The sequence below is a fragment of the Phoenix dactylifera genome, chromosome 4, assembly GCF_051530095.1.
Source record: "Phoenix dactylifera cultivar Ajwa chromosome 4, Ajwa_hap1_PhDact_Kaust_v1.1, whole genome shotgun sequence".
NCBI lineage: Eukaryota > Viridiplantae > Streptophyta > Magnoliopsida > Arecales > Arecaceae > Phoenix > Phoenix dactylifera.
This window is the reverse complement of record NC_143193.1, coordinates 36,374,689-36,395,372: the sequence shown is the minus strand read 5'-3', so window position 1 is coordinate 36,395,372 and position 20,684 is coordinate 36,374,689. Positions and strand designations below refer to the sequence as shown.

The window sequence follows — 20,684 nt, the reverse complement described above, 5'->3', positions numbered from 1 at the left end:
AGGGAGTTTCGAAGGGCATGTCTTGGGTGCGATCATACCAGCACTAATGCACCGGATTCCATCATAACTCCGCAGTTAAGCGTGCTTGGGCGAGAGTAGTACTAGGATGGGTGACCCCCTGGGAAGTCCTCGTGTTGCACCCCTTTTATTTTTTGCCCGCTTTTTTATTTTTTGATAACATTTATTTTTTATTTTTCGGCTTTTGGCTTTTCCTCTTCGGATAATTTTTTTCCCCCGAAAATAAACTGAGTCCGGAGACTGGCAGTGCCATGCCGCATAGCGGAACGGCGTGTTGAATCCTACGCCAGAACGGCCCCGGCAGTGCGAATGTCTCGGGCCATCGAGGTCTGCTGCTTTGTCATAAAAGGGAGTTTCGATGGGCATGTCATGGGTGCGATCATACCAGCACTAATGCACCGGATCCCATCAGAACTCCGCAGTTAAGCGTGCTTGGGCGAGAGTAGTACTAGGATGGGTGACCCCCTGGGAAGTCCTCGTGTTGCACCCCTTTTATTTTTTGTCCGCTTTTTTATTTTTTGATAATATTTATTTTTAATTTGTCGGCTTTTGGCTTTTCCTCTTCGGATAATTTTTTTCCCCCGAAAATAAACTGAGTCCGGAGACTCGCGGTGCCATGCCGCATAGCGGAACAGCGCGTTGAATCCTACGCCAGAACGGCCCCGGCAGCGCGAATGCCTCGGGCCGTCGAGGTCTGCTGCTTTGTCATAAAAGGGAGTTTCGAAGGGCATGTCATGGGTGCGATCATACCAGCACTAATGCACCGGATCCCATCATAACTCCGCAGTTAAGCGTGCTTGGGTGAGAGAAGTACTAGGATGGGTGACCCCCTGGGAAGTCCTCGTGTTGCACCCTTTTTATTTTTTGCCCGCTTTTTTATTTTTTGGTAATATTTATTTTTAATTTTTTGGCTTTTGGCTTTTCCTCTTCGGATAATTTTTTTTCCCCGAAAATAAACTGAGTCCGGAGACTCGCGGTGCCATGCCGCATAGCGGAACAGCGCGTTGAATCCTACGCCAGAACGGCCCCGGCAGCACGAATGTCTCGGGCCGTCGAGGTCTGCTGCTTTGTCATAAAAGGGTGTTTCGATGGGCATGTCATGGGTGCGATCATACCAGCCCTAATGCACCGGATCCCATCAGAACTCCGCAGTTAAGCGTGCTTGGGCGAGAGTAGTACTAGGATGGGTGACCCCCTGGGAAGTCCTCGTCTTGCACCCCTTTTTATTTTTTGCCCACTTTTTTATTTTTTGATAATATTTATTTTTAATTTTTCGGCTTTTGGCTTTTCCTCTTCGGATAATTTTTTTCCCCCGAAAATAAACTGAGTCCGGAGACTCGCGGTGCCATGCCGCATAGCGGAACAGCGCATTGAATCCTACGCCAGAACGGCCCCGGCAGCGCGAATGTCTCGGGCCGTCGAGGTCTGCTGCTTTGTCATAAAAGGGTGTTTCGATGGGCATGTCATGGGTGCGATCATACCAGCACTAATGCACCGGATCCCATCAGAACTCCGCAGTTAAGCGTGCTTGGGCGAGAGTAGTACTAGGATGGGTGACCCCCTGGGAAGTCCTCGTGTTGCACCCTTTTTATTTTTTTCTCCACTTTTTTATTTTTTGATAATATTTATTTTTAATTTTTCGGGTTTTGGCTTTTCCTCTTCGGATAATTTTTTTCCCCCGAAAATAAACTGAGTCCGGAGACTGGCGGTGCTATGCCGCATAGCGGGACCAGCGCGTTGAATCCTACACCAGAACGGCCCCGGCGGCGCGAATGTCTCGGGCCGTCGAGGTCTGCTGCTTTGTCATAAAAGGAAGTTTCGATGGGCATGTCATGGGTGCGATCATACCAGCACTAATGCACCGGATCCCATCAGAACTCCGCAGTTAAGCGTGCTTGGGCGAGAGTAGTACTAGGATGGGTGACCCCCTGGGAAGTCCTCGTGTTGCACCCCTTTTATTTTTTGCCCGCTTTTTTATTTTTTGATAATATTTATTTTTAATTTGTCGGCTTTTGGCTTTTCCTCTTCGGATAATTTTTTCCCCCGAAAATAAACTGAGTCCGGAGACTCGCGGTGCCATGCCGCATAGCGGAACAGCGCGTTGAATCCTACGCCAGAACGGCCCCGGCAGCGCGAATGCCTCGGGCCGTCGAGGTCTGCTGCTTCGTCATAAAAGGGAGTTTCGAAGGGCATGTCATGGGTGCGATCATACCAGCACTAATGCACCGGATCCGATCAGAACTCTGCAGTTAAGCGTGCTTGGGCGAGAGTAGTACTAGGATGGGTGACCCCCTGGGAAGTCCTCGTGTTGCACCCTTTTTATTTTTTGCCCGCTTTTTTATTTTTTGATAATATTTATTTTTAATTTTTCGGCTTTTGGCTTTTCCTCTTCGGATAATTTTTTTTCCCGAAAATAAACTGAGTCCGGAGACTGGCGGTGCCATGCCGCATAGCGGAACAGCGCGTTGAATCCTACGCCAGAACGGCCCCGGCAGCGCGAATGTCTCGGGCCGTCGCGGTCTGCTGCTTTGTCATAAAAGGGTGTTTCGATGGGCATGTCATGGGTGCGATCATACCAGCACTAATGCACCGGATCCCATCAGAACTCCGCAGTTAAGCGTGCTTGGGCGAGAGTAGTACTAGGATGGGTGACCCCCTGGGAAGTCCTCGTGTTGCACCCCTTTTATTTTTTGCCCGCTTTTTTCTTTTTTGATAACATTTATTTTTAATTTTTTGGCTTTTCACTTTTCCTCTTCGGATAATTTTTTTCCCTCGAAAATAAACTGAGTCCGGAGACTCGCGGTGCCATGCCGCATAGCGGAACAGCGCGTTGAATCCTACGCTAGAACGGCCCCGGCAGCGCGAATGCCTCGGGCCGTCGCGGTCTGCTGCTTTGTCATAAAAGGGAGTTTCGAAGGGCATGTCATGGGTGCGATCATACCAGCACTAATGCACCGGATCCCATCAGAACTCCGCAGTTAAGCGTGCTTGGGCGAGAGTAGTACTAGGATGGGTGACCCCCTGGGAAGTCCTCGTGTTGCACCCCTTTTATTTTTTGCCCGCTTTTTTCTTTTTTGATAACATTTATTTTTAATTTTTTGGCTTTTCACTTTTCCTCTTCGGATAATTTTTTTCCCTCGAAAATAAACTGAGTCCGGAGACTCGCGGTGCCATGCCGCATAGCGGAACAGCGCGTTGAATCCTACGCTAGAACGGCCCCGGCAGCGCGAATGCCTCGGGCCGTCGCGGTCTGCTGCTTTGTCATAAAAGGGAGTTTCGAAGGGCATGTCATGGGTGCGATCATACCAGCACTAATGCACCGGATCCCATCAGAACTCCGTAGTTAAGCGTGCTTGGGCGAGAGTAGTACTAGGATGGGTGACCCCCTGGGAAGTCCTCGTGTTGCTCCCTTTTTATTTTTTGCCCGCTTTTTCATTTTTTGATAATATTTATTTTTAATTTTTCGGCTTTTGGCTTTTCCTCTTCGGATAATTTTTTTTTTCCGAAAATAAACTGAGTCCGGAGACTGGCGGTGCCATGCCGCATAGCGGAACAGCGCGTTGAATCCTACGCCAGAACGGCCCCGGCAGCGCGAATGTCTCGGGCCGTCGCGGTCTGCTGCTTTGTCATAAAAGGGAGTTTCGAAGGGCATGTCATGGGTGCGATCATTCCAGCACTAATGCACCGGATCCCATCATAACTCCGCAGTTAAGCGTGCTTGGGCGAGAGGAGTACTAGGATGGGTGACCACCTGGGAAGTCCTCGTGTTGCACCCTTTTTATTTTTTGCCCGCTTTTTTATTTTTTGATAATATTTATTTTTATTTTTTTGGCTTTTGGCTTTTCCTCTTCGGATAATTTTTTCGCCCCGAAAATAAACTGAGTCCGGAGACTGGCGGTGCCATGCCGCATAGCGGAACAGCGCGTTGAATCCTATGCCAGAACGGCCCCGGCAGCGCGAATGTTTCGGGCCGTCGAGGTCTGCTGCTTTGTCATAAAAGGGAGTTTCGAAGGGCATGTCATGGGTGCGATCATACCAGCACTAATGCACCGGATCCCATCAGAACTCCGCAGTTAAGCGTGCTTGGGCGAGAGTAGTACTAGGATGGGTGACCCCCTGGGAAGTCCTCGTGTTGCACCCCTTTTATTTTTTGCCCGCTTTTTTATTTTTTGATAACATTTATTTTTTATTTTTCGGCTTTTGGCTTTTCCTCTTCGGATAATTTTTTTCCCCCGAAAATAAACTGAGTCCGGAGACTGGCGGTGCCATGCCGCATAGCGGAACGGCGTGTTGAATCCTACGCCAGAACGGCCCCGGCAGTGCGAATGTCTCGGGCCATCGAGGTCTGCTGCTTTGTCATAAAAGGGAGTTTCGATGGGCATGTCATGGGTGCGATCATACCAGCACTAATGCACCGGATCCCATCAGAACTCCGCAGTTAAGCGTGCTTGGGCGAGAGTAGTACTAGGATGGGTGACCCCCTGGGAAGTCCTCGTGTTGCACCCCTTTTATTTTTTGTCCGCTTTTTTATTTTTTGATAATATTTATTTTTAATTTGTCGGCTTTTGGCTTTTCCTCTTCGGATAATTTTTTTCCCCCGAAAATAAACTGAGTCCGGAGACTCGCGGTGCCATGCCGCATAGCGGAACAGCGCGTTGAATCCTACGCCAGAACGGCCCCGGCAGCGCGAATGCCTCGGGCCGTCGAGGTCTGCTGCTTTGTCATAAAAGGGAGTTTCGAAGGGCATGTCATGGGTGCGATCATACCAGCACTAATGCACCGGATCCCATCATAACTCCGCAGTTAAGCGTGCTTGGGTGAGAGAAGTACTAGGATGGGTGACCCCCTGGGAAGTCCTCGTGTTGCACCCTTTTTATTTTTTGCCCGCTTTTTTATTTTTTGGTAATATTTATTTTAAATTTTTTGGCTTTTGGCTTTTCCTCTTCGGATAATTTTTTCCCCCAGAAAATAAACTGAGTCCGGAGACTGGCGGTGCCATGCCGCATAGCGGAACAGCGCGTTGAATCCTACGCCAGAACGGCCCCGGCAGCGTGAATGTCTCGGGCCGTCGAGGTCTGCTGCTTTGTCATAAAAGGGAGTTTCGAAGGGCATGTCATGGGTGCGATCATACCAGCACTAATGCACCGGATCCCATCAGAACTCCGCAGTTAAGCGTGCTTGGGCGAGAGTAGTACTAGGATGGGTGACCCCCTGGGAAGTCCTCGTGTTGCACCCTTTTTATTTTTTGCCCGCTTTTTTATTTTTTGATAATATTTATTTTTAATTTTTCGGCTTTTGGCTTTTCCTCTTCGGATAATTTTTTTTCCCGAAAATAAACTGAGTCCGGAGACGGGCGGTGCCATGCCGCATAGCGGAACAGCGCGTTGAATCCTACGCCAGAACGGCCCCGGCAGCGCGAATGTCTCGGGCCGTCGCGGTCTGCTGCTTTGTCATAAAAGGGAGTTTCGAAGGGCATGTCATGGGTGCGATCATACCAGCACTAATGCACCGGATCCCATCATAACTCCGCAGTTAGGCGTGCTTGGGCGAGAGAAGTACTAGGATGGGTGACCCCCTGGGAAGTCCTCGTGTTGCACCCTTTTTATTTTTTGCCCGCTTTTTTATTTTTTGATAATATTTATTTTTAATTTTTTGGCTTTTGGCTTTTCCTCTTCGGATAATTTTTTCCCCCCGAAAATAAACTGAGTCCGGAGACTGGCGGTGCCATGCCGCATAGCGGGACCAGCGCGTTGAATCCTACGCCAGAACGGCCCCGGCAGCACGAATGTCTCGGGCCGTCGAGGTCTGCTGCTTTGTCATAAAAGGGTGTTTCGATGGGCATGTCATGGGTGCGATCATACCAGCCCTAATGCACCGGATCCCATCAGAACTCCGCAGTTAAGCGTGCTTGGGCGAGAGTAGTACTAGGATGGGTGACCCCCTGGGAAGTCCTCGTCTTGCACCCCTTTTTATTTTTTGCCCACTTTTTTATTTTTTGATAATATTTATTTTTAATTTTTCGGCTTTTGGCTTTTCCTCTTCGGATAATTTTTTTCCCCCGAAAATAAACTGAGTCCGGAGACTCGCGGTGCCATGCCGCATAGCGGAACAGCGCATTGAATCCTACGCCAGAACGGCCCCGGCAGCGCGAATGTCTCGGGCCGTCGAGGTCTGCTGCTTTGTCATAAAAGGGTGTTTCGATGGGCATGTCATGGGTGCGATCATACCAGCACTAATGCACCGGATCCCATCAGAACTCCGCAGTTAAGCGTGCTTGGGCGAGAGTAGTACTAGGATGGGTGACCCCCTGGGAAGTCCTCGTGTTGCACCCTTTTTATTTTTTTCTCCACTTTTTTATTTTTTGATAATATTTATTTTTAATTTTTCGGGTTTTGGCTTTTCCTCTTCGGATAATTTTTTTCCCCCGAAAATAAACTGAGTCCGGAGACTGGCGGTGCTATGCCGCATAGCGGGACCAGCGCGTTGAATCCTACGCTAGAACGGCCCCGGCAGCGCGAATGTCTCGGGCCGTCGAGGTCTGCTGCTTTGTCATAAAAGGGAGTTTCGAAGGGCATATCATGGGTGTGATCATACCAGCACTAATGCACCGGATCCCATCAGAACTCCGCAGTTAAGCGTGCTTGGGTGAGAGTAGTACTAGGATGGGTGACCCCCTGGGAAGTCCTCGTGTTGCACCCTTTTTATTTTTTGCCCGCTTTTTTATTTTTTGATAATATTTATTTTTAATTTTTTGGCTTTTGGCTTTTCCTCTTCGGATAATTTTTTCCCCCAGTAAATAAACTGAGTCCGGAGACTGGCGGTGCCATGCCGCATAGCGGAACAGCGCGTTGAATCATACGCCAGAACGGCCCCGGCAGCGCGAATGTCTCGGGCCGTCGAGGTCTGCTGCTTTGTCTTAAAAGGGAGTTTCGAAGGGCATGTCTTGGGTGCGATCATACCAGCACTAATGCACCGGATCCCATCAGAACTCCGCAGTTAAGCGTGCTTGGGTGAGAGTAGTACTAGGATGGGTGACCCCCTGGGAAGTCCTCGTGTTGCACCCTTTTTATTTTTTGCCCGCTTTTTTATTTTTTGATAATATTTATTTTTAATTTTTCGGCTTTTGGCTTTTCCTCTTCGGATAATTTTTTTCCCCCGACAATAAACTGAGTCCGGAGACTGGCGGTGCCATGCCGCATAGCGGGACCAGCGCGTTGAATCCTACGCCAGAACGGCCCCGGCAGCGTGAATGTCTCGGGCCGTCGAGGTCTGCTGCTTTGTCATAAAAGGGAGTTTCGAAGGGCATATCATGGGTGTGATCATACCAGCACTAATGCACCGGATCCCATCATAACTCCGCAGTTAAGCGTGCTTGGGCGAGAGAAGTACTAGGATGGGTGACCCCCTGGGAAGTCCTCGTGTTGCATCCTTTTTATTTTTTGCTCGCTTTTTTATTTTTTGATAATATTTATTTTTAATTTTTCGGCTTTTGGCTTTTCCTCTTCGGATAATTTTTTTTTCCGAAAATAAATTGAGTCCGGAGACTGGCGGTGCCATGCCGCATAGCAGAACAGCGCGTTGAATCCTACGCCAGAACGGCCCCGGTAGCGCGAATGTCTCGGGCCGTCGCGGTCTGCTGCTTTGTCATAAAAGGGAGTTTCGAAGGGCATGTCATGGGTGTGATCATACCAGCACTAATGCACCGGATCCCATCATAACTCCGCAGTTAAGCGTGCTTGGGCGAGAGAAGTACTAGGATGGGTGACCCCCTGGGAAGTCCTCGTGTTGCACCCTTTTTATTTTTTGCCCGCTTTTTTATTTTTTGATAATATTTATTTTTAATTTTTTGGCTTTTGGCTTTTCCTCTTCGGATAATTTTTTTCCCCCGACAATAAACTGGGTCCGGAGACTGGCGGTGCCATGCCGCATAGCGGGACCAGCGCGTTGAATCCTACGCCAGAACGGCCTCGGCAGCGCGAATGTCTCGGGCCGTCGAGGTCTGCTGCTTTGTCATAAAAGGGAGTTTCGAAGGGCATATCATGGGTGCGATCATACCAGCACTAATGCACCGGATCCCATCAGAACTCCGCAGTTAAGCGTGCTTGGGCGAGAGTAGTACTAGGATGGGTGACCCCCTGGGAAGTCCTCGTGTTGCACCCCTTTTATTTTTTGCCCGCATTTTTCTTTTTTGATAACATTTATTTTTAATTTTTTGGCTTTTGGCTTTTCCTCTTCGGATAATTTTTTTCCCTCGAAAATAAACTGAGTCCGGAGACTCGCGGTGCCATGCCGCATAGCGGAACAGCGCATTGAATCCTACGCCAGAACGGCCCCGGCAGCGCGAATGTCTCGGGCCGTCGAGGTCTGCTGCTTTGTCATAAAAGGGTGTTTCGATGGGCATGTCATGGGTGCGATCATACCAGCACTAATGCACCGGATCCCATCAGAACTCCGCAGTTAAGCGTGCTTGGGCGAGAGTAGTACTAGGATGGGTGACCCCCTGGGAAGTCCTCGTGTTGCACCCTTTTTATTTTTTTCTCCACTTTTTTATTTTTTGATAATATTTATTTTTAATTTTTCGGCTTTTGGCTTTTCCTCTTCGGATAATTTTTTTCCCCCGAAAATAAACTGAGTCCGGAGACTGCCGGTGCTATGCCGCTTAGCGGGACCAGCGCGTTGAATTCTACGCCAGAACGGCCCCGGTGGCGCGAATGTCTCGGGCCGTCGAGGTCTGCTGCTTTGTCATAAAAGGGAGTTTCGATGGGCATGTCATGGGTGCGATCATACCAGCACTAATGCACCGGATCCCATCAGAACTCCGCAGTTAAGCGTGCTTGGGCGAGAGTAGTACTAGGATGGGTGACCCCCTGGGAAGTCCTCGTGTTGCACCCCTTTTATTTTTTGCCCGCTTTTTTCTTTTTTGATAACATTTATTTTTAATTTTTTGGCTTTTGGCTTTTCCTCTTCGGATAATTTTTTTCCCTCGAAAATAAACTGAGTCCGGAGACTCGCGGTGCCATGCCGCATAGCGGAACAGCGCGTTGAATCCTACGCTAGAACGGCCCCGGCAGCGCGAATGCCTCGGGCCGTCGCGGTCTGCTGCTTTGTCATAAAAGGGAGTTTCGAAGGGCATGTCATGGGTGTGATCATACCAGCACTAATGCACCGGATCCCATCATAACTCCGCAGTTAAGCGTGCTTGGGCGAGAGAAGTACTAGGATGGGTGACCCCCTGGGAAGTCCTCGTGTTGCACCCTTTTTATTTTTTGCCCGCTTTTTTATTTTTTGATAATATTTATTTTTAATTTTTTGGCTTTTGGCTTTTCCTCTTCGGATAATTTTTTTCCCCCGACAATAAACTGGGTCCGGAGACTGGCGGTGCCATGCCGCATAGCGGGACCAGCGCGTTGAATCCTACGCCAGAACGGCCCCGGCAGCGCGAATGTTTCGGGCCGTCGAGGTCTGCTGCTTTGTCATAAAAGGGAGTTTCGAAGGGCATATCATGGGTGCGATCATACCAGCACTAATGCACCGGATCCCATCAGAACTCCGCAGTTAAGCGTGCTTGGGCGAGAGTAGTACTAGGATGGGTGACCCCCTGGGAAGTCCTCGTGTTGCACCCCTTTTATTTTTTGCCCGCATTTTTCTTTTTTGATAACATTTATTTTTAATTTTTTGGCTTTTGGCTTTTCCTCTTCGGATAATTTTTTTCCCTCGAAAATAAACTGAGTCCGGAGACTCGCGGTGCCATGCCGCATAGCGGAACAGCGCATTGAATCCTACGCCAGAACGGCCCCGGCAGCGCGAATGTCTCGGGCCGTCGAGGTCTGCTGCTTTGTCATAAAAGGGTGTTTCGATGGGCATGTCATGGGTGCGATCATACCAGCCCTAATGCACCGGATCCCATCAGAACTCCGCAGTTAAGCGTGCTTGGGCGAGAGTAGTACTAGGATGGGTGACCCCCTGGGAAGTCCTCGTCTTGCACCCCTTTTTATTTTTTGCCCACTTTTTTATTTTTTGATAATGTTTATTTTTAATTTTTCGGCTTTTGGCTTTTCCTCTTCGGATAATTTTTTTCCCCCGAAAATAAACTGAGTCCGGAGACTCGCGGTGCCATGCCGCATAGCGGAACAGCGCATTGAATCCTACGCCAGAACGGCCCCGGCAGCGCGAATGTCTCGGGCCGTCGAGGTCTGCTGCTTTGTCATAAAAGGGTGTTTCGATGGGCATGTCATGGGTGCGATCATACCAGCACTAATGCACCGGATCCCATCAGAACTCCGCAGTTAAGCGTGCTTGGGCGAGAGTAGTACTAGGATGGGTGACCCCCTGGGAAGTCCTCGTGTTGCACCCCTTTTATTTTTTGCCCGCTTTTTTCTTTTTTGATAACATTTATTTTTAATTTTTTGGCTTTTGGCTTTTCCTCTTCGGATAATTTTTTTCCCTCGAAAATAAACTGAGTCCGGAGACTCGCGGTGCCATGCCGCATAGCGGAACAGCGCGTTGAATCCTACGCTAGAACGGCCCCGGCAGCGCGAATGCCTCGGGCCGTCGCGGTCTGCTGCTTTGTCATAAAAGGGAGTTTCGAAGGGCATGTCATGGGTGCGATCATACCAGCACTAATGCACCGGATCCCATCATAACTCCGCAGTTAAGCGTGCTTGGGCGAGAGAAGTACTAGGATGGGTGACCCCCTGGGAAGTCCTCGTGTTGCACCCTTTTTATTTTTTGCCCGCTTTTTTATTTTTTGGTAATATTTATTTTTAATTTTTTGGCTTTTGGCTTTTCCTCTTCGGATAATTTCTTCCCCCAGAAAATAAACTGAGTCCGGAGACTGGCGGTGCCATGCCGCATAGCGGAACAGCGCGTTGAATCATACGCCAGAACGGCCCCGGCAGCGCGAATGTCTCGGGCCGTCGAGGTCTGCTGCTTTGTCTTAAAAGGGAGTTTCGAAGGGCATGTCTTGGGTGCGATCATACCAGCACTAATGCACCGGATCCCATCAGAACTCCGCAGTTAAGCGTGCTTGGGTGAGAGTAGTACTAGGATGGGTGACCCCCTGGGAAGTCCTCGTGTTGCACCCTTTTTATTTTTTGCCCGCTTTTTTATTTTTTGATAATATTTATTTTTAATTTTTCGGCTTTTGGCTTTTCCTCTTCGGATAATTTTTTTCCCCCGACAATAAACTGAGTCCGGAGACTGGCGGTGCCATGCCGCATAGCGGGACCAGCGCGTTGAATCCTACGCCAGAACGGCCCCGGCAGCGTGAATGTCTCGGGCCGTCGAGGTCTGCTGCTTTGTCATAAAAGGGAGTTTCGAAGGGCATGTCATGGGTGCGATCATACCAGCACTAATGCACCGGATCCCATCAGAACTCCGTAGTTAAGCGTGCTTGGGCGAGAGTAGTACTAGGATGGGTGACCCCCTGGGAAGTCCTCGTGTTGCACCCTTTTTATTTTTTGCCCGCTTTTTTATTTTTTGATAATATTTATTTTTAATTTTTCGGCTTTTGGCTTTTCCTCTTCGGATAATTTTTTTTTCCGAAAATAAATTGAGTCCGGAGACTGGCGGTGCCATGCCGCATAGCAGAACAGCGCGTTGAATCCTACGCCAGAACGGCCCCGGTAGCGCGAATGTCTCGGGCCGTCGCGGTCTGCTGCTTTGTCATAAATGGGAGTTTCGAAGGGCATGTCATGGGTGTGATCATACCAGCACTAATGCACCGGATCCCATCATAACTCCGCAGTTAAGCGTGCTTGGGCGAGAGAAGTACTAGGATGGGTGACCCCCTGGGAAGTCCTCGTGTTGCACCCTTTTTATTTTTTGCCCGCTTTTTTATTTTTTGATAATATTTATTTTTAATTTTTTGGCTTTTGGCTTTTCCTCTTCGGATAATTTTTTTCCCCCGACAATAAACTGGGTCCGGAGACTGGCGGTGCCATGCCGCATAGCGGGACCAGCGCGTTGAATCCTACGCCAGAACGGCCTCGGCAGCGCGAATGTCTCGGGCCGTCGAGGTCTGCTGCTTTGTCATAAAAGGGAGTTTCGAAGGGCATATCATGGGTGCGATCATACCAGCACTAATGCACCGGATCCCATCAGAACTCCGCAGTTAAGCGTGCTTGGGCGAGAGTAGTACTAGGATGGGTGACCCCCTGGGAAGTCCTCGTGTTGCACCCCTTTTATTTTTTGCCCGCATTTTTCTTTTTTGATAACATTTATTTTTAATTTTTTGGCTTTTGGCTTTTCCTCTTCGGATAATTTTTTTCCCTCGAAAATAAACTGAGTCCGGAGACTCGCGGTGCCATGCCGCATAGCGGAACAGCGCATTGAATCCTACGCCAGAACGGCCCCGGCAGCGCGAATGTCTCGGGCCGTCGAGGTCTGCTGCTTTGTCATAAAAAGGTGTTTCGATGGGCATGTCATGGGTGCGATCATACCAGCCCTAATGCACCGGATCCCATCAGAACTCCGCAGTTAAGCGTGCTTGGGCGAGAGTAGTACTAGGATGGGTGACCCCCTGGGAAGTCCTCGTCTTGCACCCCTTTTTATTTTTTGCCCACTTTTTTATTTTTTGATAATGTTTATTTTTAATTTTTCGGCTTTTGGCTTTTCCTCTTCGGATAATTTTTTTCCCCCGAAAATAAACTGAGTCCGGAGACTCGCGGTGCCATGCCGCATAGCGGAACAGCGCATTGAATCCTACGCCAGAACGGCCCCGGCAGCGCGAATGTCTCGGGCCGTCGAGGTCTGCTGCTTTGTCATAAAAGGGTGTTTCGATGGGCATGTCATGGGTGCGATCATACCAGCACTAATGCACCGGATCCCATCAGAACTCCGCAGTTAAGCGTGCTTGGGCGAGAGTAGTACTAGGATGGGTGACCCCCTGGGAAGTCCTCGTGTTGCACCCTTTTTATTTTTTTCTCCACTTTTTTATTTTTTGATAATATTTATTTTTAATTTTTCGGCTTTTGGCTTTTCCTCTTCGGATAATTTTTTTCCCCCGAAAATAAACTGAGTCCGGAGACTGCCGGTGCTATGCCGCTTAGCGGGACCAGCGCGTTGAATTCTACGCCAGAACGGCCCCGGTGGCGCGAATGTCTCGGGCCGTCGAGGTCTGCTGCTTTGTCATAAAAGGGAGTTTCGATGGGCATGTCATGGGTGCGATCATACCAGCACTAATGCACCGGATCCCATCAGAACTCCGCAGTTAAGCGTGCTTGGGCGAGAGTAGTACTAGGATGGGTGACCCCCTGGGAAGTCCTCGTGTTGCACCCCTTTTATTTTTTGCCCGCTTTTTTCTTTTTTGATAACATTTATTTTTAATTTTTTGGCTTTTGGCTTTTCCTCTTCGGATAATTTTTTTCTCTCGAAAATAAACTGAGTCCGGAGACTCGCGGTGCCATGCCGCATAGCGGAACAGCGCGTTGAATCCTACGCTAGAACGGCCCCGGCAGCGCGAATGCCTCGGGCCGTCGCGGTCTGCTGCTTTGTCATAAAAGGGAGTTTCGAAGGGCATGTCATGGGTGCGATCATACCAGCACTAATGCACCGGATCCCATCATAACTCCGCAGTTAAGCGTGCTTGGGCGAGAGAAGTACTAGGATGGGTGACCCCCTGGGAAGTCCTCGTGTTGCACCCTTTTTATTTTTTGCCCGCTTTTTTATTTTTTGGTAATATTTATTTTTAATTTTATGGCTTTTGGCTTTTCCTCTTCGGATAATTTCTTCCCCCAGAAAATAAACTGAGTCCGGAGACTGGCGGTGCCATGCCGCATAGCGGAACAGCGCGTTGAATCATACGCCAGAACGGCCCCGGCAGCGCGAATGTCTCGGGCCGTCGAGGTCTGCTGCTTTGTCTTAAAAGGGAGTTTCGAAGGGCATGTCTTGGGTGCGATCATACCAGCACTAATGCACCGGATCCCATCAGAACTCCGCAGTTAAGCGTGCTTGGGTGAGAGTAGTACTAGGATGGGTGACCCCCTGGGAAGTCCTCGTGTTGCACCCTTTTTATTTTTTGCCCGCTTTTTTATTTTTTGATAATATTTATTTTTAATTTTTCGGCTTTTGGCTTTTCCTCTTCGGATAATTTTTTTCCCCCGACAATAAACTGAGTCCGGAGACTGGCGGTGCCATGCCGCATAGCGGGACCAGCGCGTTGAATCCTACGCCAGAACGGCCCCGGCAGCGTGAATGTCTCGGGCCGTCGAGGTCTGCTGCTTTGTCATAAAAGGGAGTTTCGAAGGGCATGTCATGGGTGCGATCATACCAGCACTAATGCACCGGATCCCATCAGAACTCCGTAGTTAAGCGTGCTTGGGCGAGAGTAGTACTAGGATGGGTGACCCCCTGGGAAGTCCTCGTGTTGCACCCTTTTTATTTTTTGCCCGCTTTTTTATTTTTTGATAATATTTATTTTTAATTTTTCGGCTTTTGGCTTTTCCTCTTCGGATAATTTTTTTTTCCGAAAATAAATTGAGTCCGGAGACTGGCGGTGCCATGCCGCATAGCAGAACAGCGCGTTGAATCCTACGCCAGAACGGCCCCGGTAGCGCGAATGTCTCGGGCCGTCGCGGTCTGCTGCTTTGTCATAAAAGGGAGTTTCGAAGGGCATGTCATGGGTGTGATCATACCAGCACTAATGCACCGGATCCCATCATAACTCCGCAGTTAAGCGTGCTTGGGCGAGAGAAGTACTAGGATGGGTGACCCCCTGGGAAGTCCTCGTGTTGCACCCTTTTTATTTTTTGCCCGCTTTTTTATTTTTTGATAATATTTATTTTTAATTTTTTGGCTTTTGGCTTTTCCTCTTCGGATAATTTTTTTCCCCCGACAATAAACTGGGTCCGGAGACTGGCGGTGCCATGCCGCATAGCGGGACCAGCGCGTTGAATCCTACGCCAGAACGGCCTCGGCAGCGCGAATGTCTCGGGCCGTCGAGGTCTGCTGCTTTGTCATAAAAGGGAGTTTCGAAGGGCATATCATGGGTGCGATCATACCAGCACTAATGCACCGGATCCCATCAGAACTCCGCAGTTAAGCGTGCTTGGGCGAGAGTAGTACTAGGATGGGTGACCCCCTGGGAAGTCCTCGTGTTGCACCCCTTTTATTTTTTGCCCGCATTTTTCTTTTTTGATAACATTTATTTTTAATTTTTTGGCTTTTGGCTTTTCCTCTTCGGATAATTTTTTTCCCTCGAAAATAAACTGAGTCCGGAGACTCGCGGTGCCATGCCGCATAGCGGAACAGCGCATTGAATCCTACGCCAGAACGGCCCCGGCAGCGCGAATGTCTCGGGCCGTCGAGGTCTGCTGCTTTGTCATAAAAAGGTGTTTCGATGGGCATGTCATGGGTGCGATCATACCAGCCCTAATGCACCGGATCCCATCAGAACTCCGCAGTTAAGCGTGCTTGGGCGAGAGTAGTACTAGGATGGGTGACCCCCTGGGAAGTCCTCGTCTTGCACCCCTTTTTATTTTTTGCCCACTTTTTTATTTTTTGATAATGTTTATTTTTAATTTTTCGGCTTTTGGCTTTTCCTCTTCGGATAATTTTTTTCCCCCGAAAATAAACTGAGTCCGGAGACTCGCGGTGCCATGCCGCATAGCGGAACAGCGCATTGAATCCTACGCCAGAACGGCCCCGGCAGCGCGAATGTCTCGGGCCGTCGAGGTCTGCTGCTTTGTCATAAAAGGGTGTTTCGATGGGCATGTCATGGGTGCGATCATACCAGCACTAATGCACCGGATCCCATCAGAACTCCGCAGTTAAGCGTGCTTGGGCGAGAGTAGTACTAGGATGGGTGACCCCCTGGGAAGTCCTCGTGTTGCACCCTTTTTATTTTTTTCTCCACTTTTTTATTTTTTGATAATATTTATTTTTAATTTTTCGGCTTTTGGCTTTTCCTCTTCGGATAATTTTTTTCCCCCGAAAATAAACTGAGTCCGGAGACTGCCGGTGCTATGCCGCTTAGCGGGACCAGCGCGTTGAATTCTACGCCAGAACGGCCCCGGTGGCGCGAATGTCTCGGGCCGTCGAGGTCTGCTGCTTTGTCATAAAAGGGAGTTTCGATGGGCATGTCATGGGTGCGATCATACCAGCACTAATGCACCGGATCCCATCAGAACTCCGCAGTTAAGCGTGCTTGGGCGAGAGTAGTACTAGGATGGGTGACCCCCTGGGAAGTCCTCGTGTTGCACCCCTTTTATTTTTTGCCCGCTTTTTTATTTTTTGATAATATTTATTTTTAATTTGTCGGCTTTTGGCTTTTCCTCTTCGGATAATTTTTTTCCCCCGAAAATAAACTGAGTCCGGAGACTCGCGGTGCCATGCCGCATAGCGGAACAGCGCGTTGAATCCTACGCCAGAACGGCCCCGGCAGCGCGAATGCCTCGGGCCGTCGAGGTCTGCTGCTTCGTCATCAAAGGGAGTTTCGAAGGGCATGTCATGGGTGCGATCAAACCAGCACTAATGCACCGGATCCGATCAGAACTCCGCAGTTAAGCGTGCTTGGGCGAGAGTAGTACTAGGATGGGTGACCCCCTGGGAAGTCCTCGTGTTGCACCCTTTTTATTTTTTGCCCGCTTTTTTATTTTTTGATAATATTTATTTTTAATTTTTCGGCTTTTGGCTTTTCCTCTTCGGATAATTTTTTTTCCCGAAAATAAACTGAGTCCGGAGACTGGCGGTGCCATGCCGCATAGCGGAACAGCGCGTTGAATCCTACGCCAGAACGGCCCCGGCAGCGCGAATGTCTCGGGCCGTCGCGGTCTGCTGCTTTGTCATTAAAGGGAGTTTCGAAGGGCATGTCATGGGTGCGATCATACCAGCACTAATGCACCGGATCCCATCATAACTCCGCAGTTAAGCGTGCTTGGGCGAGAGAAGTACTAGGATGGGTGACCCCCTGGGAAGTCCTCGTGTTGCACCCTTTTTATTTTTTGCCCGCTTTTTTATTTTTTGATAATATTTATTTTTAATTTTTTGGCTTTTGGCTTTTCCTCTTCGGATAATTTTTTCCCCCCGAAAATAAACTGAGTCCGGAGACTGGCGGTGCCATGCCGCATAGCGGAACAGCGCGTTGAATCATACGCCAGAACGGCCCCGGCAGCGCGAATGTCTCGGGCCGTCGAGGTCTGCTGCTTTGTCTTAAAAGGGAGTTTCGAAGGGCATGTCTTGGGTGCGATCATACCAGCACTAATGCACCGGATCCCATGAGAACTCCGCAGTTAAGCGTGCTTGGGCGAGAGTAGTACTAGGATGGGTGACCCCCTGGGAAGTCCTCGTGTTGCACCCTTTTTATTTTTTGCCCGCTTTTTTATTTTTTGATAATATTTATTTTTAATTTTTCGGCTTTTGGCTTTTCGTCTTCGGATAATTTTTTTTCCCCGACAATAAACTGAGTCCGGAGACTGGCGGTGCCATGCCGCATAGCGGGACCAGCGCGTTGAATCCTACGCCAGAACGGCCCCGGCAGCGTGAATGTCTCGGGCCGTCGAGGTCTGCTGCTTTGTCATAAAAGGGAGTTTCGAAGGGCATGTCATGGGTGCGATCATACCAGCACTAATGCACCGGATCCCATCAGAACTCCGCAGTTAAGCGTGCTTGGGCGAGAGTAGTACTAGGATGGGTGACCCCCTGGGAAGTCCTCGTGTTGCACCCTTTTTATTTTTTGCCCGCTTTTTTATTTTTTGATAATATTTATTTTTAATTTTTCGGCTTTTGGCTTTTCCTCTTCGGATAATTTTTTTTTCCCGAAAATAAACTGAGTCCGGAGACGGGCGGTGCCATGCCGCATAGCGGAACAGCGCGTTGAATCCTACGCCAGAACGGCCCCGGCAGCGCGAATGTCTCGGGCCGTCGAGGTCTGCTGCTTTGTCATAAAAGGGAGTTTCGAAGGGCATGTCATGGGTGCGATCATACCAGCACTAATGCACCGGATCCCATCAGAACTCCGCAGTTAGGCGTGCTTGGGCGAGAGTAGTACTAGGATGGGTGACCCCCTGGGAAGTCCTCGTGTTGCACCCCTTTTATTTTTTGCCCGCTTTTTTATTTTTTGATAATATTTATTTTTAATTTTTCGGCTTTTGGCTTTTCCTCTTCGGATAATTTTTTTCCCCCGAAAATAAACTGAGTCCGGAGACTCGCGGTGCCATGCCGCATAGCGGAACAGCGCGTTGAATCCTACGCCAGAACGGCCCCGGCAGCGCGAATGTCTCGGGCCGTCGAGGTCTGCTGCTTTGTCATAAAAGGGAGTTTCGAAGGGCATGTCATGGGTGTGATCATACCAGCACTAATGCACCGGATCCCATCAGAACTCCGCAGTTAAGCGTGCTTGGGCGAGAGTAGTACTAGGACGGGTGACCCCCTGGGAAGTCCTCGTGTTGCACCCTTTTTATTTTTTTCTCCACTTTTTTATTTTTTGATAATATTTATTTTTAATTTTTCGGCTTTTGGCTTTTCCTCTTCGGATATTTTTTTTCCCCCGAAAATAAACCGAGTCCGGAGACTGGCGGTGCCATGCCGCATAGCGGGAATAGCGCGTTGAATCCTACGCCAGAACGGCCCCGGCGGCGCGAATGTCTCGGGCCGTCGAGGTCTGCTGCTTTGTCATAAAAGGGAGTTTCGATGGGCATGTCATGGGTGCGATCATACCAGCACTAATGCACCGGATCCCATCAGAACTCCGCAGTTAAGCGTGCTTGGGCGAGAGTAGTACTAGGATGGGTGACCCCCTGGGAAGTCCTCGTGTTGCACCCCTTTTATTTTTTGCCCGCTTTTTTATTTTTTGATAATATTTATTTTTAATTTTTCGGCTTTTGGCTTTTCCTCTTCGGATAATTTTTTTCCCCCGAAAATAAACTGAGTCCGGAGACTCGCGGTGCCATGCCGCATAGCGGAACAGCGCGTTGAATCCTACGCCAGAACGGCCCCGGCAGCGCGAATGTCTCGGGCCGTCGAGGTCTGCTGCTTTGTCATAAAAGGGAGTTTCGAAGGGCATATCATTGGTGCGATCATACCAGCACTAATGCACCGGATCCCATCAGAACTCCGCAGTTAAGCGTGCTTGGGCGAGAGTAGTACTAGGACGGGTGACCCCCTGGGAAGTCCTCGTGTTGCACCCTTTTTATTTTTTTCTCCACTTTTTTATTTTTTGATAATATTTATTTTTAATTTTTCGGCTTTTCGCTTTTCCTCTTCGGATATTTTTTTTCCCCCGAAAATAAACCGAGTCCGGAGACTGGCGGTGCCATGCCGCATAGCGGGAATAGCGCGTTGAATCCTACGCCAGAACGGCCCCGGCGGCGCGAATGTCTCGGGCCGTCGAGGTCTGCTGCTTTGTCATAAAAGGGAGTTTCGATGGGCATGTCATGGGTGCGATCATACCAGCACTAATGCACCGGATCCCATCAGAACTCCGCAGTTAAGCGTGCTTGGGCGAGAGTAGTACTAGGATGGGTGACCCCCTGGGAAGTCCTCGTGTTGCACCCCTTTTATTTTTTGCCCGCTTTTTTATTTTTTGATAATATTTATTTTTAATTTTTCGGCTTTTGGCTTTTCCTCTTCGGATAATTTTTTTCCCCCGAAAATAAACTGAGTCCGGAGACTCGCGGTGCCATGCCGCATAGCGGAACAGCGCGTTGAATCCTACGCCAGAACGGCCCCGGCAGCGCGAATGTCTCGGGCCGTCGAGGTCTGCTGCTTTGTCATAAAAGGGAGTTTCGAAGGGCATATCATTGGTGCGATCATACCAGCACTAATGCACCGGATCCCATCAGAACTCCGCAGTTAAGCGTGCTTGGGCGAGAGTAGTACTAGGATGGGTGACCCCCTGGGAAGTCCTCGTGTTGCACCCCTTTTATTTTTTGCCCGCTTTTTTCTTTTTTGATAACATTTATTTTTCATTTTTTGGCTTTTGGCTTTTCCTCTTCGGATAATTTTTTTCCCTCGAAAATAAACTGAGTCCGGAGACTCGCGATGCCATGCCGCATAGCGGAACAGCGCATTGAATCCTACGCCAGAACGGCCCCGGCAGCGCGAATGTCTCGGGCCGTCGAGGTCTGCTGCTTTGTCATAAAAGGATGTTTCGATGGGCATGTCATGGGTGCGATCATACCAGCACTAATGCACCGGATCCCATCAGAACTCCGCAGTTAAGCGTGCTTGGGCGAGAGTAGTACTAGGATGGGTGACCCCCTGGGAAGTTCTCGTATTGCACCCCTTTTATTTTTTGCCCGCTTTTTTATTTTTTGATAATATTTATTTTTAATTTTTCGGCTTTTGGCTTTTCCTCTTCGGATAATTTTTTTCCCTCGAAAATAAACTGAGTCCGGAGGCTCGCGGTGCCATGCCGCATAGCGGAACAGCGCGTTGAATCCTACGCCAGAACGGCCCCGGCAGCGCGAATGTCTCGGGCCGTCGAGGTCTGCTGCTTTGTCATAAACGGGAGTTTCGAAGGGCATGTCATGGGTGCGATCATACCAGCACTAATGCACCGGATCCCATCAGAACTCCGCAGTTAAGCGTGCTTGGGCGAGAGTAGTACTACGATGGGTGACCCCCTGGGAAGTCCTCGTGTTGCACCCCTTTTATTTTTTGCCCGCTTTTTTATTTTTTGATAATATTTATTTTTAATTTTTCGGCTTTTGGCTTTTCCTCTTCGGATA

General features: G+C 49.3%; 56 non-coding genes and 1 pseudogene across 56 annotated transcripts; all 57 read left to right on the top strand.

Annotated features, from left to right (window-relative positions):
- The first annotated feature begins 24 nt into the window (after nucleotides 1–24).
- On the top strand, nucleotides 25–143 carry LOC149760354 (5S ribosomal RNA). Its single transcript, XR_016405318.1, has one exon. It is a non-coding gene; the product is annotated as a 5S ribosomal RNA (ribosomal RNA).
- A 246-nt stretch (nucleotides 144–389) lies between these two features.
- LOC149760353 (5S ribosomal RNA) lies at nucleotides 390–508 on the top strand. Its single transcript, XR_016409619.1, has one exon. It is a non-coding gene; the product is annotated as a 5S ribosomal RNA (ribosomal RNA).
- Nucleotides 509–754: 246 nt separating this feature from the next.
- Nucleotides 755–873, top strand: LOC149760352 (5S ribosomal RNA). The gene has a single exon (XR_016408238.1). It is a non-coding gene; the product is annotated as a 5S ribosomal RNA (ribosomal RNA).
- Nucleotides 874–1,119: 246 nt separating this feature from the next.
- On the top strand, nucleotides 1,120–1,238 carry LOC149760351 (5S ribosomal RNA). The gene has a single exon (XR_016405584.1). It is a non-coding gene; the product is annotated as a 5S ribosomal RNA (ribosomal RNA).
- Nucleotides 1,239–1,485: 247 nt separating this feature from the next.
- Nucleotides 1,486–1,604, top strand: LOC149760350 (5S ribosomal RNA). Its single transcript, XR_016412026.1, has one exon. It is a non-coding gene; the product is annotated as a 5S ribosomal RNA (ribosomal RNA).
- Nucleotides 1,605–1,852: 248 nt separating this feature from the next.
- Nucleotides 1,853–1,971, top strand: LOC149760349 (5S ribosomal RNA). The gene has a single exon (XR_016409617.1). It is a non-coding gene; the product is annotated as a 5S ribosomal RNA (ribosomal RNA).
- A 245-nt stretch (nucleotides 1,972–2,216) lies between these two features.
- LOC149760348 (5S ribosomal RNA) lies at nucleotides 2,217–2,335 on the top strand. The gene has a single exon (XR_016406285.1). It is a non-coding gene; the product is annotated as a 5S ribosomal RNA (ribosomal RNA).
- A 245-nt stretch (nucleotides 2,336–2,580) lies between these two features.
- On the top strand, nucleotides 2,581–2,699 carry LOC149760347 (5S ribosomal RNA). The gene has a single exon (XR_016409616.1). It is a non-coding gene; the product is annotated as a 5S ribosomal RNA (ribosomal RNA).
- Nucleotides 2,700–2,945: 246 nt separating this feature from the next.
- Nucleotides 2,946–3,064, top strand: LOC149760346 (5S ribosomal RNA). The gene has a single exon (XR_016409615.1). It is a non-coding gene; the product is annotated as a 5S ribosomal RNA (ribosomal RNA).
- Nucleotides 3,065–3,310: 246 nt separating this feature from the next.
- On the top strand, nucleotides 3,311–3,429 carry LOC149760345 (5S ribosomal RNA). Its single transcript, XR_016402456.1, has one exon. It is a non-coding gene; the product is annotated as a 5S ribosomal RNA (ribosomal RNA).
- A 246-nt stretch (nucleotides 3,430–3,675) lies between these two features.
- LOC149760344 (5S ribosomal RNA) lies at nucleotides 3,676–3,794 on the top strand. Its single transcript, XR_016408625.1, has one exon. It is a non-coding gene; the product is annotated as a 5S ribosomal RNA (ribosomal RNA).
- Nucleotides 3,795–4,040: 246 nt separating this feature from the next.
- LOC149760343 (5S ribosomal RNA) lies at nucleotides 4,041–4,159 on the top strand. Its single transcript, XR_016409614.1, has one exon. It is a non-coding gene; the product is annotated as a 5S ribosomal RNA (ribosomal RNA).
- Nucleotides 4,160–4,405: 246 nt separating this feature from the next.
- Nucleotides 4,406–4,524, top strand: LOC149760342 (5S ribosomal RNA). Its single transcript, XR_016409613.1, has one exon. It is a non-coding gene; the product is annotated as a 5S ribosomal RNA (ribosomal RNA).
- A 246-nt stretch (nucleotides 4,525–4,770) lies between these two features.
- On the top strand, nucleotides 4,771–4,889 carry LOC149760341 (5S ribosomal RNA). Its single transcript, XR_016408237.1, has one exon. It is a non-coding gene; the product is annotated as a 5S ribosomal RNA (ribosomal RNA).
- Nucleotides 4,890–5,135: 246 nt separating this feature from the next.
- On the top strand, nucleotides 5,136–5,254 carry LOC149760340 (5S ribosomal RNA). The gene has a single exon (XR_016412025.1). It is a non-coding gene; the product is annotated as a 5S ribosomal RNA (ribosomal RNA).
- A 245-nt stretch (nucleotides 5,255–5,499) lies between these two features.
- Nucleotides 5,500–5,618, top strand: LOC149760339 (5S ribosomal RNA; annotated as a pseudogene).
- A 247-nt stretch (nucleotides 5,619–5,865) lies between these two features.
- On the top strand, nucleotides 5,866–5,984 carry LOC149760338 (5S ribosomal RNA). The gene has a single exon (XR_016405582.1). It is a non-coding gene; the product is annotated as a 5S ribosomal RNA (ribosomal RNA).
- Nucleotides 5,985–6,231: 247 nt separating this feature from the next.
- LOC149760337 (5S ribosomal RNA) lies at nucleotides 6,232–6,350 on the top strand. The gene has a single exon (XR_016412024.1). It is a non-coding gene; the product is annotated as a 5S ribosomal RNA (ribosomal RNA).
- A 248-nt stretch (nucleotides 6,351–6,598) lies between these two features.
- On the top strand, nucleotides 6,599–6,717 carry LOC149760336 (5S ribosomal RNA). Its single transcript, XR_016403561.1, has one exon. It is a non-coding gene; the product is annotated as a 5S ribosomal RNA (ribosomal RNA).
- A 246-nt stretch (nucleotides 6,718–6,963) lies between these two features.
- Nucleotides 6,964–7,082, top strand: LOC149760335 (5S ribosomal RNA). The gene has a single exon (XR_016402345.1). It is a non-coding gene; the product is annotated as a 5S ribosomal RNA (ribosomal RNA).
- Nucleotides 7,083–7,329: 247 nt separating this feature from the next.
- On the top strand, nucleotides 7,330–7,448 carry LOC149760334 (5S ribosomal RNA). The gene has a single exon (XR_016408125.1). It is a non-coding gene; the product is annotated as a 5S ribosomal RNA (ribosomal RNA).
- A 245-nt stretch (nucleotides 7,449–7,693) lies between these two features.
- Nucleotides 7,694–7,812, top strand: LOC149760333 (5S ribosomal RNA). Its single transcript, XR_016407631.1, has one exon. It is a non-coding gene; the product is annotated as a 5S ribosomal RNA (ribosomal RNA).
- Nucleotides 7,813–8,059: 247 nt separating this feature from the next.
- LOC149760332 (5S ribosomal RNA) lies at nucleotides 8,060–8,178 on the top strand. The gene has a single exon (XR_016409612.1). It is a non-coding gene; the product is annotated as a 5S ribosomal RNA (ribosomal RNA).
- A 246-nt stretch (nucleotides 8,179–8,424) lies between these two features.
- LOC149760331 (5S ribosomal RNA) lies at nucleotides 8,425–8,543 on the top strand. The gene has a single exon (XR_016412023.1). It is a non-coding gene; the product is annotated as a 5S ribosomal RNA (ribosomal RNA).
- Nucleotides 8,544–8,791: 248 nt separating this feature from the next.
- On the top strand, nucleotides 8,792–8,910 carry LOC149760330 (5S ribosomal RNA). The gene has a single exon (XR_016409611.1). It is a non-coding gene; the product is annotated as a 5S ribosomal RNA (ribosomal RNA).
- Nucleotides 8,911–9,156: 246 nt separating this feature from the next.
- LOC149760329 (5S ribosomal RNA) lies at nucleotides 9,157–9,275 on the top strand. Its single transcript, XR_016407630.1, has one exon. It is a non-coding gene; the product is annotated as a 5S ribosomal RNA (ribosomal RNA).
- A 247-nt stretch (nucleotides 9,276–9,522) lies between these two features.
- Nucleotides 9,523–9,641, top strand: LOC149760328 (5S ribosomal RNA). The gene has a single exon (XR_016409610.1). It is a non-coding gene; the product is annotated as a 5S ribosomal RNA (ribosomal RNA).
- A 246-nt stretch (nucleotides 9,642–9,887) lies between these two features.
- On the top strand, nucleotides 9,888–10,006 carry LOC149760327 (5S ribosomal RNA). The gene has a single exon (XR_016405581.1). It is a non-coding gene; the product is annotated as a 5S ribosomal RNA (ribosomal RNA).
- Nucleotides 10,007–10,253: 247 nt separating this feature from the next.
- LOC149760326 (5S ribosomal RNA) lies at nucleotides 10,254–10,372 on the top strand. The gene has a single exon (XR_016409609.1). It is a non-coding gene; the product is annotated as a 5S ribosomal RNA (ribosomal RNA).
- Nucleotides 10,373–10,618: 246 nt separating this feature from the next.
- On the top strand, nucleotides 10,619–10,737 carry LOC149760325 (5S ribosomal RNA). The gene has a single exon (XR_016406618.1). It is a non-coding gene; the product is annotated as a 5S ribosomal RNA (ribosomal RNA).
- A 246-nt stretch (nucleotides 10,738–10,983) lies between these two features.
- Nucleotides 10,984–11,102, top strand: LOC149760324 (5S ribosomal RNA). Its single transcript, XR_016402344.1, has one exon. It is a non-coding gene; the product is annotated as a 5S ribosomal RNA (ribosomal RNA).
- Nucleotides 11,103–11,349: 247 nt separating this feature from the next.
- On the top strand, nucleotides 11,350–11,468 carry LOC149760323 (5S ribosomal RNA). Its single transcript, XR_016412627.1, has one exon. It is a non-coding gene; the product is annotated as a 5S ribosomal RNA (ribosomal RNA).
- A 245-nt stretch (nucleotides 11,469–11,713) lies between these two features.
- Nucleotides 11,714–11,832, top strand: LOC149760322 (5S ribosomal RNA). The gene has a single exon (XR_016407629.1). It is a non-coding gene; the product is annotated as a 5S ribosomal RNA (ribosomal RNA).
- Nucleotides 11,833–12,079: 247 nt separating this feature from the next.
- LOC149760321 (5S ribosomal RNA) lies at nucleotides 12,080–12,198 on the top strand. Its single transcript, XR_016409608.1, has one exon. It is a non-coding gene; the product is annotated as a 5S ribosomal RNA (ribosomal RNA).
- Nucleotides 12,199–12,444: 246 nt separating this feature from the next.
- LOC149760320 (5S ribosomal RNA) lies at nucleotides 12,445–12,563 on the top strand. Its single transcript, XR_016405580.1, has one exon. It is a non-coding gene; the product is annotated as a 5S ribosomal RNA (ribosomal RNA).
- Nucleotides 12,564–12,810: 247 nt separating this feature from the next.
- LOC149760319 (5S ribosomal RNA) lies at nucleotides 12,811–12,929 on the top strand. Its single transcript, XR_016412022.1, has one exon. It is a non-coding gene; the product is annotated as a 5S ribosomal RNA (ribosomal RNA).
- Nucleotides 12,930–13,177: 248 nt separating this feature from the next.
- LOC149760318 (5S ribosomal RNA) lies at nucleotides 13,178–13,296 on the top strand. The gene has a single exon (XR_016409606.1). It is a non-coding gene; the product is annotated as a 5S ribosomal RNA (ribosomal RNA).
- A 246-nt stretch (nucleotides 13,297–13,542) lies between these two features.
- Nucleotides 13,543–13,661, top strand: LOC149760317 (5S ribosomal RNA). The gene has a single exon (XR_016406617.1). It is a non-coding gene; the product is annotated as a 5S ribosomal RNA (ribosomal RNA).
- A 246-nt stretch (nucleotides 13,662–13,907) lies between these two features.
- Nucleotides 13,908–14,026, top strand: LOC149760316 (5S ribosomal RNA). Its single transcript, XR_016402342.1, has one exon. It is a non-coding gene; the product is annotated as a 5S ribosomal RNA (ribosomal RNA).
- A 247-nt stretch (nucleotides 14,027–14,273) lies between these two features.
- On the top strand, nucleotides 14,274–14,392 carry LOC149760315 (5S ribosomal RNA). The gene has a single exon (XR_016412626.1). It is a non-coding gene; the product is annotated as a 5S ribosomal RNA (ribosomal RNA).
- A 245-nt stretch (nucleotides 14,393–14,637) lies between these two features.
- On the top strand, nucleotides 14,638–14,756 carry LOC149760314 (5S ribosomal RNA). Its single transcript, XR_016407628.1, has one exon. It is a non-coding gene; the product is annotated as a 5S ribosomal RNA (ribosomal RNA).
- Nucleotides 14,757–15,003: 247 nt separating this feature from the next.
- LOC149760313 (5S ribosomal RNA) lies at nucleotides 15,004–15,122 on the top strand. The gene has a single exon (XR_016409605.1). It is a non-coding gene; the product is annotated as a 5S ribosomal RNA (ribosomal RNA).
- Nucleotides 15,123–15,368: 246 nt separating this feature from the next.
- LOC149760312 (5S ribosomal RNA) lies at nucleotides 15,369–15,487 on the top strand. Its single transcript, XR_016405579.1, has one exon. It is a non-coding gene; the product is annotated as a 5S ribosomal RNA (ribosomal RNA).
- Nucleotides 15,488–15,734: 247 nt separating this feature from the next.
- On the top strand, nucleotides 15,735–15,853 carry LOC149760311 (5S ribosomal RNA). The gene has a single exon (XR_016412021.1). It is a non-coding gene; the product is annotated as a 5S ribosomal RNA (ribosomal RNA).
- Nucleotides 15,854–16,101: 248 nt separating this feature from the next.
- On the top strand, nucleotides 16,102–16,220 carry LOC149760310 (5S ribosomal RNA). Its single transcript, XR_016409604.1, has one exon. It is a non-coding gene; the product is annotated as a 5S ribosomal RNA (ribosomal RNA).
- Nucleotides 16,221–16,466: 246 nt separating this feature from the next.
- LOC149760309 (5S ribosomal RNA) lies at nucleotides 16,467–16,585 on the top strand. Its single transcript, XR_016406814.1, has one exon. It is a non-coding gene; the product is annotated as a 5S ribosomal RNA (ribosomal RNA).
- A 245-nt stretch (nucleotides 16,586–16,830) lies between these two features.
- On the top strand, nucleotides 16,831–16,949 carry LOC149760308 (5S ribosomal RNA). Its single transcript, XR_016406616.1, has one exon. It is a non-coding gene; the product is annotated as a 5S ribosomal RNA (ribosomal RNA).
- Nucleotides 16,950–17,195: 246 nt separating this feature from the next.
- On the top strand, nucleotides 17,196–17,314 carry LOC149760307 (5S ribosomal RNA). The gene has a single exon (XR_016401386.1). It is a non-coding gene; the product is annotated as a 5S ribosomal RNA (ribosomal RNA).
- A 247-nt stretch (nucleotides 17,315–17,561) lies between these two features.
- On the top strand, nucleotides 17,562–17,680 carry LOC149760306 (5S ribosomal RNA). The gene has a single exon (XR_016412020.1). It is a non-coding gene; the product is annotated as a 5S ribosomal RNA (ribosomal RNA).
- Nucleotides 17,681–17,926: 246 nt separating this feature from the next.
- Nucleotides 17,927–18,045, top strand: LOC149760305 (5S ribosomal RNA). Its single transcript, XR_016403950.1, has one exon. It is a non-coding gene; the product is annotated as a 5S ribosomal RNA (ribosomal RNA).
- A 246-nt stretch (nucleotides 18,046–18,291) lies between these two features.
- LOC149760304 (5S ribosomal RNA) lies at nucleotides 18,292–18,410 on the top strand. The gene has a single exon (XR_016403246.1). It is a non-coding gene; the product is annotated as a 5S ribosomal RNA (ribosomal RNA).
- Nucleotides 18,411–18,658: 248 nt separating this feature from the next.
- LOC149760303 (5S ribosomal RNA) lies at nucleotides 18,659–18,777 on the top strand. Its single transcript, XR_016409603.1, has one exon. It is a non-coding gene; the product is annotated as a 5S ribosomal RNA (ribosomal RNA).
- Nucleotides 18,778–19,023: 246 nt separating this feature from the next.
- LOC149760302 (5S ribosomal RNA) lies at nucleotides 19,024–19,142 on the top strand. The gene has a single exon (XR_016404737.1). It is a non-coding gene; the product is annotated as a 5S ribosomal RNA (ribosomal RNA).
- Nucleotides 19,143–19,390: 248 nt separating this feature from the next.
- LOC149760301 (5S ribosomal RNA) lies at nucleotides 19,391–19,509 on the top strand. The gene has a single exon (XR_016409602.1). It is a non-coding gene; the product is annotated as a 5S ribosomal RNA (ribosomal RNA).
- Nucleotides 19,510–19,755: 246 nt separating this feature from the next.
- LOC149760300 (5S ribosomal RNA) lies at nucleotides 19,756–19,874 on the top strand. Its single transcript, XR_016401834.1, has one exon. It is a non-coding gene; the product is annotated as a 5S ribosomal RNA (ribosomal RNA).
- A 246-nt stretch (nucleotides 19,875–20,120) lies between these two features.
- LOC149760299 (5S ribosomal RNA) lies at nucleotides 20,121–20,239 on the top strand. Its single transcript, XR_016409357.1, has one exon. It is a non-coding gene; the product is annotated as a 5S ribosomal RNA (ribosomal RNA).
- A 246-nt stretch (nucleotides 20,240–20,485) lies between these two features.
- Nucleotides 20,486–20,604, top strand: LOC149760298 (5S ribosomal RNA). Its single transcript, XR_016412751.1, has one exon. It is a non-coding gene; the product is annotated as a 5S ribosomal RNA (ribosomal RNA).
- The last annotated feature ends 80 nt before the right edge of the window (nucleotides 20,605–20,684 follow it).